The sequence below is a fragment of the Marmota monax genome, unplaced genomic scaffold (genome assembly GCF_021218885.2).
Source record: "Marmota monax isolate L192 unplaced genomic scaffold, Marmota_monax_Labrador192_F-V1.1 WCK01_AAM20220418_F8-fsc00029, whole genome shotgun sequence".
Classification (NCBI taxonomy): Eukaryota; Metazoa; Chordata; class Mammalia; order Rodentia; family Sciuridae; genus Marmota; species Marmota monax.
In genome coordinates, this window is record NW_026693024.1 from 16,774,610 (window position 1) to 16,788,538 (window position 13,929).

The 13,929-nt window shown below is 42.9% G+C and overlaps 1 long non-coding RNA gene across 1 annotated transcript; it reads right to left on the minus strand.

Moving 5' to 3' along the window:
* Positions 1–7,679: 7,679 nt before the first annotated feature.
* Positions 7,680–12,574, minus strand: LOC131424511 (uncharacterized). Its single transcript, XR_009227673.1, has 2 exons — positions 12,190–12,574; positions 7,680–10,929 (listed from the first exon to the last, which is right to left on the minus strand). It is a non-coding gene; the product is annotated as an uncharacterized LOC131424511 (long non-coding RNA).
* Between the last annotated feature and the right edge of the window lie 1,355 nt (positions 12,575–13,929).

Here is a 13,929-nt window from a genome sequence, read left to right on the forward strand (position 1 = left end):
ATTTTCAAGCTCCAGAACTGAGAAGCATGTCTCCTAAATGTGTCTTATTTAGGAGCCACCCAGTCTAAGGGGCATCCTTTTTTTTATTCTAAATATGATTATTTAAGAACTTTGGTGTTTTATTTTAAGAATTATGTCACACTTCCATCTTTTCTGAATGGTTCTTTCTTTCCTCTCTTCATGTTTTACATTTAGAAGTTTTGATTCTCCATCCACTCTCTTTAATTCCACCTGTCCTCTCCAGAAGGGGACATTCTTACTCCACCTACAGAGATATTTCCCTCCTTGAGAAAGCCACCCATCTACCTGGGGGAAATAAAGATTCTGCCCATCCTTCAAAGCCCACGTTCTGAAATTCTTCTTTTTCTTTGATGACTAATCCTTCTTGAAAACCCCAGTCTCACTGTCTCCTGCATGTAAGTTGGCGCTTCATCACCCACTGGAGTACACGTCCCTCACATGTCATGAGCAGTAGGCTTGTCTTGGAGGCCAGGGCCATGGTATGCAATTATTCATACCCCCACACCCCTGCCTTGTCTTCTTTCCTTCTATGCCCTCTGATCCCTTCTCCCACCTACCCAAGCTTTGAAACCACTGAGTACAAGAAAATATTAAACAAATGATGAATTGACAGTAGACCTGGAACATTTTTGTGAAATCTTGGAATGAATGCTGCATTTGGAATCATGAGTCCTGGCTTTAGATTCCAAATGTAGCACATACTAACTCTGCCCATTCACTTAAATTCATCTTTATCTTTTCATTTTAAAATGGAAATGACCAAGAGCATATTGAGTATGTTGGTTAACTTGTGTGTCGACTGGGTTGGGCCCAGGGTGGCCCAGATAGCTGGTAAAACAGTGTTTCTGAGTGTGTCTGTGGTGGTGTTTCCCAAAAGAGATAAGCATTTGAATCAACAGCCTGAGTAAGATGATCACCCTTTCCACTGTGGGGGAGCATCAGCCATGGAGAAAAAGGTGGAGGAAACCAGGTATGGTGGCACACTCCTGTAATCCCTGCAGTCTGGGAGGCTGAGGCAGGAGGATCACAAGTTCAAAGTCAGCCTTAGCAATTTAGGGACGCCCTAAAGCAACTTAGCAAGAACTTATCTCTAAAATTTGTAAATATGTAAATAAATATATATAAATTTTAGAGATAAATATGTATATTTATTTACATATACATATATATAAATTTTAAGGGCTGGGGGTGTATCTCAGTGGATTAAGCCTCCCTGGATTCAATCCTTAGTACCAAAACAAAAACAAAAACAAAGGCGGGAGGGTAAATTTTCTCCCTCCTTAAGCCAGGAAACCAGGACACCCATCTCCTACTCCTGAACATCTGGGGTCCCAGATCTAGAGCCTTCAAGGACTTGACTCTGTTAAACCAGTGGCTCCCTCGGTTCGTTCAGTCTTGGACTGAGTTACCTACTCCACAAACTTTGCTTGTTCTCCAGTTTGCACACAGTAAGACTGCAGGTCTAGGACTTCTCAGCCTCCATAATCTCAGGAGCCAGTCACTATAATAAATCTCCTCTTCTATCATCTATTTTTCTGTTTGTCTGTCTATCCTCCATGTTGGCAGCTCCGATTTTTAAAGATCTCTGAGAAATACACTGGCCTTTCATGAGGACCACACATCAGCAAGGAAACACAGCAATTGGGTACACTACTTGGGATTTCACCAGCTCTACCTAACTACGGCGACATCTAACATTTGTGAACCATTGTGCAGGTCACATCAAGCATTTGTTCCATCCAATGATCCTGTGAAGAGGGTGAGACAAACATTCCCTTCTATACTCACTGCCCTGTTGACCTTCTGAGAAGCAGAGAGGCTCTGGGAGGGAACATTAAGGTGCTCGATGCAGGAAAGGACAGGACCCAGGTCAGACCTGGCTAAAACTAAGGCAGACTAGGAATCAAATTCCTGGGGGTATCATATGTGCAACGGATCAGGTGGGTCCTGTTGATCCAGGTGGCCATGAGTCCTGGCCCAGAAATCAGCTTGACCTGAAGGGAGGCTGGCAGGGCCATCGTCCAGCTGATCACAGGTGAAACAGTACCACCTGCCAGCCCGAGACACGAGAAGCAGCCTCTGATCGGGGACACACACCATCACGCTAATGCTCCCATGCTTTACATGTGCAGGTAGGAGGGTACCCAAGGGTGTGGGGGTGTCCAGGGGGAGGGGAAGGCTGCCAGTGCAATTTGATTCTGACTGCGTAGAATCAGAGAGCTCCAACTTCAAGGCCAGGCAGTTGCTGGTGCCAAGATCACAGGCTCAGATCTGGCTCTTCTCTTCAAGGAGAAGAATGGAAGACGTTAAAAAAAAAAAATAGCTAGATACAGGGAAAACTTCCTACTCTACGATGCAATGTCAGATTTAAAGAGCACCAGAAGCACCCATGATCCCAGTCCCAAAACATCAGCAGCAGCCCCGAGTTGGGAAAAATTATAGAATTATAAAAGAAATTGAACACGAGTTCTGGTATGGATTAAACTCTACTCCTCCCAAAACGTTAGGTTGAAGTCCTCACTCTCAGTTCCTCATAATGTGGACTCACTAGGAGGAAAGTTTTCTTTAGTGGCGGGCTGAGGTCATCAGGATGAGCCTCAAGCCAGTGCATCCACTGTCATTATAAAAACGGAGAGTGTGGAGTGGACACAAACACCAGGAGAAGATAAGGCAGCAATGGGGTGAGGCTTCCACCGTCCCAGGAATGCCAGAGGTAGCCAGCCACCACCAGCAGCCAGGGCGAGGCACGGGCAGAAGGAATCCACCTCTCAGTCCCTCTCTGGGGACTTCCAGCCCCAGGACTGTGAAGCAATACATTTCCATCATTTAAGCACCCAGTGTGTGGCACTTGGCTGCCCGGAAGGAGTCCTGGCAGACACTGAGAGGTTCTAGAAGAGTCCACCCGAACAGTCACTGGTTCTGGAAGAGAACAGAAATGACCCTTGAGCCGCTTTCTTCTCACTCCTCCTCCATGCAGCCCCCAGGGTTTGTTCCAGGGAGAACTGAGGGTGAGCTGACCCAGGGGTCAGGGTCAGGGAGCAGGGGTTGGAACTAGTGCCTTCTTTCTGTTCCTTTTTCCCTACTTCATGTCCTGCCTGGAATATGAACAAAGCAAAAGAAGACAAAGTCCTTGGTGGAAACACATCTGCATCAAGACACCAGCTGGCAGGGGCTTGGGGTCCTGGAGGCAGGGGCCTTGGGCGACACTGGCCCTCCCTTGCCCACTGATTTCCCTGCTTGGAAGCAGGCCCTCTGCTTTTTGTCAGAAGGGAGAAAAGCAGATGTGCAGAAGGCAAACCAAGGAAATCCATGATCAGTTGCCTAAAAACAGTCCCCCCCACTCCTCGCCTTGGCCAACAGAGGCCTGCCCGTGGCTGTGAACCTTTGTAGCATGAATCGTGCAGGCAGGGATTGGCAGTGTGACCCCACTTGTTCCAGCCTCCAATGCTGAGTCCAGCCTGGAAAGACATCCTGTCCTTGCTAAGATTTGATAGGAGCTGGAAAGCTGGGCCTTTTACTGAAATGTAGATAGGGGCAGAACATTCGCTGTCTCCAGAGACTCCGGGGTTTGCAATAAGTGGGAGCTGGAGGTTCCCCCATAGGGGATCAGGAGGGGAAATGGCCAAGGGCGATTTTTGTTGCCCTGCTACAACATTTCTGTTAAACAAACAAGAAAAGCTCCAAGTTTCAATGGTGAGAAAGCCATGGAACGTGGTTTGAGAATCATGTCATGCCCCACTTTGCCTTCCTCCAAGGCGAATCAGTTCTCCAAATAAAAATGTTTCCACTTATTTTCAATCTCTGCCTGGGTTGCAGCTTTAGTCACACATTCCCTCTGACATTACTCATAAGCAGCTTAGATGGAAGTGAGCATGAATGAACGCTCCTTTGTGGCTGGATCACGGGATGAAGTTAGTGGTGGCGCCTGAACGGTCCGAGGAAGAAAAGCAATGAGTAGAACTTGCTTTGGTCTGAAAGGAACTTGGATTGTTTGTGCAGTTACGAATGGAGGGAAATGAAGATGGTGGCTGATGATCAGGAGAAACAGAATCCTACCGGCTCATAAATGTATGAATCCACTGCAAATGGAAAACACAAGTCTGCACCCCAAGGAGCTGCATAAATGTATCCCAAGATGAGCTCTGACCCGACGCCTAGCAGCTGCTGAGGTCACAAAACTCATTACTTAGGAAAGAAGCCATGAGCCAGGGCCCCCATTCTATTGTGCTTTACCTGAGAATGGGGAGACCTCTATTTCCCTGATCTGAACTCTCATCATTAGAAGAAAAGTGGGATTCCCAGGTGTGTAACGTTTGGAATTTCACAGCGATTCAAAATGGACTTCTTCAGGTCACATCCTGATTTCTGCTGTGGTTCCTCTCGCCCTGTCTGGAGGCATGTCAGCCGTTAATGGGAGTGATTTAAATGATCCTACTCCAATTCCTGCTATTTTAGGATACTTAGCTTTTCTTAGCTGTGGATTTCTTCTGTCTAAATCTGCCCGACTGAATTGGAAGCTGCCCAGAATCTTCTTCGTTGGAAATTACATTTGTGCATCTAGGGTATATTTGTCGTTACGCCCACGCTCCAGCCACTTTTTGAGAAGTGCAGAGCGAGTCACGTGACAGCCATCAGTGTATTTGCACCCTTTTTTGTTTAAAAACATAATCTGCATTACAAATTGCACCAATTCCTGTATGTAGTAAGTCATCATTCAATAAAAAGCACAAATGTATGCCTGTCACATTCAACATAATAAACTGCAAGTAAATACATCTTTTCTTAGTCCAAATCAGTCAGTAAATGATGTCTTTATTTTCTCTGTTATGCACCAAGTTTGCAGTCAGCTTTATTCTTGATTCTCTCAGGCCAAGCCTGCACAGCTTAAGAGCAACGGAAGATTGTGCTTTTATCCAAAGCATTCAGACACCTGAGGACAGCAGCGTGGCTAATGTCACCCACTCTCGCAATGCACTTTGTTATTATCATCTCCCCAACATTACCACGGTCTTCATCATATCCTTCTTCTAAAACAGATTTCTCAGTGTCTGCATTTGCAATTGATACTATATCATAGCAAGACATTGCTCCTGCCTGGATGAGTTTGCATCTTTCAAAGGAGTGTGGCGTAAAAGAAACCCTGTGTGCTCTGAAGTAAGAAAACACTGGGTTAGAATCACCACTTTATTGTTTACATTTGATATTTGGCCTTGACATGGTTAACCTCTCAGAGCTCAGTTTCCTCATCTACAAAATGAGGATAATAGATACCTTGTTTTAATAGTTATTTTTTAGTTGTAGTTGGACACAATATCTTTATTTTATTTATTTATTTTTATGTGGTGCTGAGGATCAAATGCAGGGCCTCGCACATGCTAGGCAAGCACTCTACCACTGAGCCCCAGCCCCAGCCCAGTAGATACCTTTTAAGATAGATGGGGCAATTGAAATAATATGTGCTAGCTTTGCAGTCCTTGTTCAGTTGAGTTTTAACTAGCAACTTAGCATGTTCCTTCGGGAAAAGGCCAGCTAGCCAGGCTACGTCCTCTGTGGACATGTTATTAGTGACGGTGATTATGGTGATGGCTACTGTGAGCTCCTTTAATCCCACAGGTGGGTAAGTTTGGCTCTGTCCTTCCGTTTTTATAAACAAAGACACTGATGAGAGAGCAAGCCAGGTTCTTCTGGTTTTGATTTATAGTTCTCTTTCCTAAAGCTCGTGAGCACCTCATTTGCCCTCTTTCTTTCTGTCTCTCCAACAATTGATCTTGGATTCTGCTTTAGGATCATTTCCTAGCTGATGGATCTTCCTGGGAAATTCTGCCCTCGGATCTTTGCATGTCTCACCCTTCTCCTTATTTAGGTTCTGACTCTGGTGTCACCCCTCAGTGAGCTCTTCCTAGAGCCCTATTTAATGCAGGTTCCTCACCCAGTCTCAGGCCCCTGCACTTCCTATATGGATCCTGGCCTGTGGTCCTCCTGGAAATGCAAGATTCCAGTGATACACGGTTAGGAATGGAAGCTCAAAAATCAAAGTCCGTATTTGAATTTTAGTTTTACTACTTACTAGAAATGGGACCCAAGAAAGGGTCTCCATTCTTCTGGGCCTTTGTTTGCTCATCTGTAAAATGGGGGCGATGATAATCAATGCACAGCGTAAATCTTCTGGGAGGCGAAATGAATAACACATGCAGAACGTGTAAATCAATGTCAGACACCAAGGAATAAACGCTAATTCTGCTTTGACTTGGTTATTATAAGGCACACGCCCTTCTGACATTTTCTCAACTTTTGTGTCCACTGCCTGATTCCTTGCTGTGAAGGATGGAGGGGGCCTGTCCTGTTCCCTGCCCTATCTCCGGCATCTAGAAAGTTACACTGGAGAGTCTCAATAAATATGTGGTATTAATGAGTGAAAGAACATTAGGTGTGTGTGTATCAGAGAACAGTGAGCAGCCGTGTGCTGAGAAAAAGGCAGGGCAGAGTGGGAGCATTCCTGGGAACCACCTCTTCTATTCCAGGACCGGGTGCATTCATCCCCTCTGTGCCTTCCAAAGCCCTGGGGTCCCCTCTGATTTCGCCTCTGATTACTCAGGAAGAGATATCTAACCTGCACCTCCACGTGGACACTTGACCTATGGGTGTCACTTCACAAACTGTTTCGACCCAGAAAGAAAAAGCAACATGGAACCCCCTGGAAATAATCATAGATTTTATGCCCACTCAAGAGAGGCAAGAAGTGGGCTGACTCTATAAAAATCAGCATCACCATAAAAATAGAATAATACCCAGAAAGGTAGCCCAAAAAGAGGGGGCTTTGGCAAAGGCCACTTCTGCTACCCATCCTCACTCACACATAGAGCAGAGATGTTGTCACATCCAACACACACGATCATAGCCCAGAATGTGCTGGGCTTCCCTTGAGTGACAGGAATCTGTACCCCCCTGAGCTGGGCAAGCACAGGTTCATGGCGGCTTAGAAGGGAACATGGAAACCACAGTAAGAGCCCTTACCAGAAACAGTGCATTTAATCTTCTAAATCCAATTGTAAGCAAATATCTTGAGCTACTCCTTTTAGAAAAGGAGGGCAAAGAGACAGAAGCATGTCAGGTGCCGGGGTGTGAGGGAAAGTTGGAATACAGTTGCATTATAATAAAAAGAAGTTAACTGCGGTCTTACTTCCTTACCTTCCTAATGCCAAGTACACATGTAGGTGTATTTTGCCATTTAGAGCAGATGCAACCCTGAAAAGCTACCTGTACAACAAATTTCTGCATCATAGCCAACATGTCCATTGGATTCCAACTGAAAATATATTTTTCAGTGTTTATGTATTCATCAGGGACAAGTGGACTCAAAATTCTAACAAAATTTCATGTAAATGTGACCGGACGAATACCTAGGCATTTCGGGGTACAACCTACCATGCATCGATTCTTCCCAAGAGCACATCCTTGACAAGTCCCACCTTTACACACTTATTTTACACATTTGCCTCTTAGAGCAGCAGATCCTGAAGATCCATCCAGTGATCTCCAGGGCCCTTCTACTTGTTTGCTCATCTCGTGAACTAGATTCTAATTCTTTGAGCATTCCACCAGCGTTGTAGTTTTCTTACTTTCTATTCCACTTTTCACACAAATAATAAACAAATACATTCTCCATGTAAACATTTTAATAATACTGTACTTTTCTCGTGGACATCAAAAGACCTTACACATCCTGAGTATAAAACAGGTGTTTAGAAAAACATAACTTGAATAAAGAATATATAATTGTTCAGTATATTTGAACAGGTTGCAGGTAATATTGCATTAAAATGTTTTCTTTTTCACTGTGAAATAAATCACACATTCAAAAGAGTATACAAAACATACCTGGAGAGTTCAAGTTACATTAACACTACGAATGCTCACACGCACCATCCAGCTTAAGAGACAGAACATCATCAGCACATTAAAGCTTCAAGCAAATGTTCTCTCTTCCTCTCACAAAGGCGGCCATTATTCCGAATTTATGCTCCATATTCCTGACTTTTCTTGCATTGTGAAGCAGTGCAAATTGTTTTCCAAAGTGGTTATACCACTTTTTGCATTCCCACGGCAGCAGGTGAGTTCCTGATATTCTCTGCCGTTGTCAGTATTTGGTGTTATCTTAGGGATTTTTGACAATTGCTTTAGTGGACAGTGGCATTTCACTTACCTTTTATTCTGAATATTCTGGATACTAATCTTACATAGATCAAAACTTTTTAAATACCTTCTGCTAATTTATGGATTTTTTTTAACTTACACTCTGTGGTAAATATATGTTCTTTATTTCAAAGCACATGTTTTTCCTGTTAGGCTTTGTGCTCTTTGAGGCTTAAGAAATGCTTCCCTGAGTGGAAGTAATAATGATATTCTCTTCTAAGTATTTATAATTTTTGCCTTTCACATTTAATTTTTAATCTAACTGGAAATTATATTTGCATAGCATATGAGACAGAGATGTAATTTTTAAAATCTGGATAATCAGTTCTCCAGCACAACTAATTAAATAATCCATCTTTCCTCCAATTCTTGAATGTCTACTCTGTACCATTCAAGTTGCCAGATAGGCTGCCTGGGCTTCAGAACTGTTCTATTCCACTGTTCAACACCCCTCTTCCTAAATTAAAACCACATTGTACAAATTATCTTAAGAGTGATCATTTTGGATATCTGGGATGGCAATCTCCCTAGCTCTTGTGGTCATTGTTACTGTTTGTCATCTTTACTTGAAAAAGTCCTACATAAAACTATATTGGATTTTTTGTTGAAATTTTATTGACTATCTATGTAACTTTTATTGCTAAATAAGTTATAGATACAGAAACCCACACAAGTGTGTAGCCTAATGAATGATTATTAGGTTAGGAAACAGAACTTTGTCAGCCATCTTAAAATCTCCTCCATGTTTCTTCCTCAAACAACTTCCTCCCTTACTTCAAAAGCAGCTACCTCTAAAATTTCTGGCATTGTCTCACACACGAGCTTTTGGGGATACCTCATATCTAGACCATAGCAAACAGCAACAACTTTCTCTGTACCAGATAACAGGGATTCCTTTTTGTCTCTTCCTTTCCTCAAGCAGAAGGACTTTTCTCTCTCAGAGCATGGATTCAACTTGACATGACTGCAGCCATCTTGAATCATAACCACCCTGATTGCTCTAAGTGACCCTTACCGTTTTCTGTGCATTGTTCCCAGTATACTGTAAACAAACAAAACCATCACAGTGGTATGTGGATCTTTACATTGAGATCCTGGTGCCAAAAATGTGCCTGACTCTTTGATATTTGCTTAAGATAAACCAGTTAGATTACAATTTGGATGAAGTCACTTTGTCCTAACCAGTCTTTACATACACCTCCCTTCCTGATCCAAATCGCAGGAATCCACTTGGTGATGCTGCCTCCCAGTCTGTGTTTCTATCAGTGAATCCCTCAATAACTGCGCCCTGCAGTCTCGAATCCGTCTGCTTCTTTTCTTCAGTTTCAGGGTACCTTGGGGTACTTTACACCAGGACCTAGTTGTTCCAGAACACTTGGGGTCTTAGGTACTTCTGCACCCCTGCTGCTGCCAGCACGGCTCCCGCGGCGCATCTTCCCTGTACTGCCTCATGGAAGAACCAGAAGAGAGCAGGAAGAAAGTCACAGAAACTTCCCCTATGCATCCTGTAAGGCCCCACCTGTCCTCAACCACTGCTTAGAAATAAAGGAGTGTCTCCTGGAACTTTCTCTGCCCATGCATGTAGCACAGTTCCAGGATCTGCTCCCCCGATACTAATCAGGGAGCTATAAGAAGAAAAACAAATCAAAACCAAAAAAGCAGCAATGCCGCCTCCATAGTCACCGTTTTCAGGATCTTAAATCCCCCCTCAGTGCACCTAGTGTGGTTTATTTGCACAGTCCTCAGACAGTCAGTCGCTTTGTATATTCTTTCCAGGATTTTGGCTATAGGCAGTGGGAGAGGGAGAGCGCATCCCCCATCAACTGAAACCAGAAGTCTGGTCTTTCCCATAGAACAATTTCCCATAGAAATTGACATGTGTATTAGATCTCTTCTAATCTACATGCCCCCTCCCCCCACCATCCTTTTAACTTATTTATTAAAGGACCTGGGTCATTTGAGCTGTACGTGCTTCCCATACTCTAAATTTCCTGGATTCCACTTCAGGGTTGGCCTCTTTTGCAAGACTATTGGTTTCTTCTAATGAGCGACAGAGTGGTCTTCCAATAGGAGGCAGATAATATTTTGCTGTCAATTTTTCTGGAATCTTCACAGCCATCATGTCAAACCTTCAATCCATTAATTCTTTAGTGGGTGCAAAATGTCAGTGTTGTCTTCTATGACTTCTTTATTTATTCATGGGGTATTTTGGGGAAAAAAATATCCTCTGGTTACTCAGTGATATAGTACTTAGGAACAAGTCAGTATAAATGCTTGATTCCCCTTTATAATTACTTTTATTCAAGCTCAAATTGTTCCATATTTGATCAGTGGAGGCCTCTTCTGAACCCTCCTGCTATGACTCTTTGAGAACCTCCTTGATATCTAATGTGACAGGCTATTCCAGGTCCATTATGTCTATTTCCTACTGCAGACCTGGAGTCAGCCATTTCTCCAAGAATCCTTGATATCCCTCAGGGGGTCTGATGCTTCCGTACAATCACTGGATGTTAGGGGGTGTGTTGCCTCTCTGTTGATCATTATTTATATAGCATTTTTATTGGATACATCTAGAAAACATTTATACAAGTTAAAATACCTCAGAAGTTCATACAGACAATTTAAATGCAAAGTTAGAGGGCTTTTACTTAAACTTTTCTATATTACATCTGTATCTTCTTTCTTACACACCAAGGATCTTAGTTCTGAAGAACACTGGGGGGGTAAAATTAGAAAAACCATAATTATTTACAAAGTACATGCAACAGTCTTAGAAAGCAAGCTAATAGTGCCCCCACCAGCATGCTTAATGAAAACACTTACAGTCTCAATCTCGTCCTCCCCCCACTTTTAATCATCATCTAGGGCCTACATCATCATAGCACGTATCTGCTACACACTATCCTCTCCTCCTTTTGAACTTCATGTAGTCTTAAAGTGACAATATGCCAAATGTTTGCCAGCTGTTCTTAAGTCAGTGTATTGCTGGTCACCTTGGCTGTCCGAAGAACATTCTCCAGTAGCTTCCTTAGAAAAAGCTCATTGGGACAATAATAAATTGCATGTGTATTAGTTAGTTCTAGTTATGCTTCAAAGTTAGTTTTGCTGGGTGTAAAATCTTTGCCTGATGTTTTCTTTGAATATGTATTATATTTTCATTTTGATAGAAAGTCTGATGATGGTCTGGTTTTTCTTGTATAAATTACATGTTGTTTTGTAGATTTTTCTTTTTCTTTTTTAAGGTCCATCAATTTTACTAGAGTAGGTTTTGGTATTGGTCATTCTAGTTGACATTCTGAGATACCCAGTGTAGCTTTTCAGTATGTATTTCAATGTACTTCAAAATATGGTTTTGTTTCAAAAATATGGTTTTGTTTCAAAAATAATTATTTGGAATAATAGGATTTTAAGAAGACAAATCAATTAAAACATGCAAAGTCCCTAAAATATTGCCGTGTGTGTGTGTATATATATATGTGTGTGTGTGTGTGTGTGTGTGTGTGTGTGTGTGTATGTGTGTGTATATACACATATACATATAATACATGCCTTAATATATATTAGCACTTAATTAATATTAGCTGTAATTTAAATATAAAAATTAAGAATGCCCTTTCCATCCCCAGGAAAGATGAAGAAATATTTTCAGCATTTGATTTCTAAGAGTCTGATGGAGAAGGCTAGCAGCATGAGATACTTATGTTCACTATAGGCTATTAGGAGTCAACGGCCCCCATCCATGCACCTAGTAGGAAGAAGGACTATGTAGAGATGGGCGACCTTGACTCTCAACCTTTGGAGAAGAAGTTCCCTGTAAGTTAATTTTCATCCTTGAACACACTTAGAAACCTGGAATAAAGAGTCCAGATAGGACAGGTCCTCTTGGAAAGGATCTGGAGATTGGGAGATTAGAGATTGAGTCTGCATGAAGGGCTGCAAGTATTATTTGCCCCCTGCATCTCTCAGTAGACTGACCTGTGTCTGAAATCTTCCTCATGACCTTGCCAAGGACAGCTCCTGTCGCAGACACACAGCAGAGACGTGACCAGGATTTTTCTAGCACTGATGCAAGACACTCCGCATTCTGCTCTCCAGCGCTGTCACATTGTTTTAGGCGCACACCAGAACTAGTCTCTTGATGGGGCATGCTTTCCCAGCCTGTCTTGGAGAAAAGCCATACATTTGTTCCAAGTACTTTGCCTTTGGTTCCCTGTTGCCAGTCTTAATAGTCGGTTCTAGTGGCGCTTGACTTCACAACAACATGTACGCTATTAGCTCGAGCGATATTAAACCTGTAGGAACCAATCCCGCAGATGCCAGCCAGCGTCAGCCTGCATTTCCACTTTGCCTCTGCCCTATCCTGAAGCTTTGCTCCAGAACAAAGGGCCCTCTTGAATGCTGCCCTGCCAGCTTGGCAGGGTGGCACGGGTCACTGCCCAGAGTTACACAGTCAGTGTTTTGCAGTCACATTCCAGTGTTTACCCTATAGCAAGGGTGGGGACAAATTTCTGTAGAAGGTCACTGACCATGGCATGAACAATTTGTAGGCAACATAAGAAAAAAAAACAGATAAATATCTAATATAAACCTCAGCCACTTTGCATATTAGAGATTGTTAGCAGGAAAACAAATGAGAAGAAAGCAAACAATAAAAAAATTATTTGCTCTCATTTTTGTGGCTCTGTAAGAGACTTGGGAGAGAAGTTGAAAGAAGAAAGAAAATAAGTGTTGAAAATAAACAAAAAAGATTTTGATAGGTGGAATAAAAATCCTAATTTAAAGAGATTATATGTGTGTTTATAAGTATATACACACACATAAATTTATGTGCATACGTAGACACATGCATGTACTATAATGTACATACCTATATTCAGTTGAATATGTGCATTCAATTGTGTATATTCAATACAAACTTAATACATAGATTCCATTGACTACGATTTTTCAGCATATTCATAATCATTCACATCCATGCATATATACACATCCATGCATATATACACATACATATGAGAGAGGGACAGAGACATCAAAGGACACACAACCACTCCTCTGCTCCACTGGTTTTTCTCCCTTTCCACCTCTTTATCTGTCCCTGCTTGCCTCTTATAGACTGCTTTGGCCCAGGTCCTGAGCCAGTTGTGCAAGGAACATGCAACAGTCACAATTTCATTGCTACCCACTGATGGATCCTTGCATTGAACCTCAGGGCACAGACCTGAGTTCAAATCGTCCAGCGTCAACTGCTTGGCAGCACTATGGCTCGACAAGTCTCTGTGACTTCCCAAGAAATGTGGGAACTGGGTGAGGTGTGGGGAGTGTCACAGGAAGGCCTGGATCCCTGTGACAGCTCTCCTCCCTTCCCTTTATCATTGGATCCACTATTGTACTAGCATGTTCCTCTGGACAGAGGTGGTTTGTGCCTGTAGGAATCACACTGGGAAGATTTGATGATGGTGCAGGAAAGGAAGACTCATAGGCAGGCCTTCAACTGGAATAAGGAAAATTCTCCTTTCTCAGAGGCCAGGAGTCCTTTGGGACCAAGCTCTGAAATCTGGGGCACTTTGGAGCCCGGTGAGCACCTGGCAGATGGCTCAGCATGTGTGTGGTAAGCATGTATTTCTCTCTGCGTTACACTTCCCGTGTATCATGGCTGAATTTCCAGCAAGTTCTCACTAAGGCACAAGCTGGTGTCTGCTCTGGGTGGAGGAA